Source organism: Adiantum capillus-veneris, unplaced genomic scaffold (assembly GCF_014529385.1).
Source record: "Adiantum capillus-veneris isolate H3 unplaced genomic scaffold, ASM1452938v2 Hic_scaffold_628, whole genome shotgun sequence".
NCBI classification, from domain to species: domain Eukaryota; kingdom Viridiplantae; phylum Streptophyta; class Polypodiopsida; order Polypodiales; family Pteridaceae; genus Adiantum; species Adiantum capillus-veneris.
In genome coordinates, this window is record NW_028221670.1 from 30,363 (window position 1) to 33,427 (window position 3,065).

Genomic DNA, 3,065 nt, shown 5'->3' on the forward strand with positions numbered 1-3,065 from the left:
AAACAAGACAATTGTGTCTTGTACAATGATAGCAAAAGTGATATCCATCTTGCAAAGAACTCAGCCTTTCATTCAAGGACAAACCACATTGAGGTGAGATATCACTTCATATGCACTCTTTTGGAAGAGGGACAACTAAAGCTAGGAAAGGTGCATACAAGTGAAAATTCTGCAGACATGTTTACAAAGGTGGTCAACAAGGAGAATTTGAGCTTTTGCTCATCTGCAATTGGCATTCAAGGATAAGAAGCCGGGAAGGAAAGTAGTCACAGGTTTGGTTTGGAGATTAGTCTCCAAGTGGGAGATTGCTAAGTATGGAGCCTGATTTACCCCTTGTAATTTTGTGTATTAAAAACGCACATTTGTAAGACCCTCGTTATGAGGAGAAGCCATCGTGCGTGAAGAAAAATCACTCGCCAAAATATTCCTTTTTGCCAAAATATTATGGCCGGACGGCGGCCAAAAAGTGGTCAAAAAATTGCCAGTTGTTTGGCCGGTGGCCGATTTCAAAGGAGGACTTGTCTTCTCAAGGGCGGCCACACATGGGCAGATTGGAGGGTCCGATTTGGACTTATCTACACAAGGGCGGCTACACATGGATGCCTCTCATGAGAGGACAGCCCTTTTGGCCTATAAAAGGAGGCAATTTCTACACACATTTGATAGTGTGAAGTTGATGCAACAAGGTGGGTGTGAGGTGGTGAGAGTGAAGCAAGGCAGGAGCTCCAAAGGGGTATAATCCCTTTGTAATCTACTTCTTACTTTGAAGTACTAAAGCCATTGAGTGGCTGCTTTCTCGTGGACGTAGCCCACATTGGGTGAACCACGTATATCGTGTGTACTCTCTCTCTCTCTCTCTCTCTCTCTCTCTCTACTCTATAAAATCTTGTGTGTGAAAATTATCTCTCTCCATTAAGTAATCTACTCAATTATCTATTAAGCTACGCCCTATTTCCTAACAATGTGTACAATATCATTGTCCATACTTCTACAAGAAAGGAACCCTTCAATGTAATTGAAGGACGACCCAAGCTCCCATTGATTTTCAAGACACTTGGGAATAATTTTTGTTGTTGATGAGTATAGCAGATATCTTAAAGCATCTTTTCAAAATAACAAAGAAGCTATATCCATCATGCAACAGAAGCAAAAAGCTATTACTAATAAGCATAGACGAGCCTTGATCTTCAAGGAAAATGATTGGGTATTTCTCAAGTTTCCAAAACCACGCCTAAGTCACACTATGGGCAAGGGAACACATAGTTGCCCAACGGGTCACTAGAAATATTATGCTAAGCTAGCAAAAAGATATTATGACCCATTACAAAAAGATATCATGCTTTTCATGTGATCCTCCTAAAACCTGGTAAGCCAAGTCAAGAAGAGATTTTGCAGCCAGAGAGAATTCTATGACATGAAGACAAGGTTTTAAGAAGTGGTAAGACTATCTGACGATACCTTGTCAAATTTAAACATTATCCTTTTGAAGGTGCAAGGTGGATGCAAGACATGTAGCTAAAGGATAATATAAACCTTGTAAATACTTATGACGAATCCTATCAAAGGTAAGAATCAGGTATGAGTAAAGTATATATTATAAAGAATTTTGTCTTTTTTTGACTCTAAGATTTCTTTTGAATGTTCATGCTTTAAGTGTATGCATACCATGAATCAAGCTTGCGGCAACTCAGCTTCTCAAGAATCTAGTAAACATGGCCAATCTATTATGAAAGATGATTAGGGCTAAGTAAAGACATGCTTGCAACAATTAAGCCTTCCAAGCACCAAGTGGAGCTAGTCACCACTGTGGAGGAACGTCGACAGGGAAAAAGGGATCCTCTACCCAAAGAAATACGACTAGCTATGACTTTATTTTCCCTACCCCATAGTCGAGGATGACTATGATTTCAAGGGAGAGATAATTTCATGAATACTAATTTCAAACCTTCTAAAAGTATTTTCCAACTTAAATTGGTCACTTAAGTGCAGGGAAAATAAGAAGAGAATAAGTGAAATTGCTTAAGTGCTAATGGACCAATTGGTCAAGGCTTGGGACCAAAAGGGGAAAACAACATAAAAAAGTAAGGGTAATTGCTAGCTAATTATCTAAGCCCTAGGTACAAGTCAAAGAAGGATAAATGTATCATGGGTAGCCTTGATCAAAGGTACAAGACAAAGGAAATGACTGAGAGAAATTATAGGAGTCTAAAAATATAAAGTGATTGTGATAAGCTCAAGTCATTAGAATAACTTTTTGGACTCCAAGTATGATTCAATCGGGAAAGCCTTAGGGTGAAATTTTAACTTGCCACAAATTGTCTAAATTTAATAGGTTTTAGAAGCAGCTTGGCGGCTCCTCCAAAGCACTGTGTTAAAGTTTTGCACAGGAGATGAAAGTTTTAAATCCCAAAGAGTAAGTTTTAATTTTACCAAAGTTTATCCTAATTTAGGAGATCCTAAATTAGTAGGTAGACTGTAGCCCCGGGTCAGCCTCATAAGCCTCGAAGGTTTGTGCAAAGGTCTTGTACTCAAGCTAATTAATAAAAAGGTAAGTGTATGGTTTTTATTAAATGAAAGGTAAAAGCTAAAGGTTAAGGTTAGATCAGCCTTTCCTCATTTAGTAACTTGACTCTAGTCTTTGTTTACTAAGCTACTAGGCCATGTCCAAAGTAGTACACACTTGCTTTGAGTGAACTTAGTAAGTGTATGTGAGCGTGTGTGGTGCCTCCACTTGCCAAGATGAGTCCCAAGAAATTTGGGGGGGGGGGGGGGGGGGTGGTGGTGGGGGGAGTTCTATCATGAAAGGGAAGCAAGGACAAGTGTATGGCATGCTTGAGCTGCATTATGAGGTGTTCCCATCTCACTGGTCAAGTGTGAAGCATCCTAATTCAAGTCTAGTTGCACAGTTTCACAAGCATATAAGGAGGGGCTCATGGGTATTTTTTGGCTCTTCTTGATCCTCTCTCTCTCTCTCTCTCTCTCTCTCTCTCTCCAAGTCAAGACACAAACACCCTACATGCTCTTACTTCTTGAGTCCGGATCGCTTCCCATTGAGGTCTTGGGCA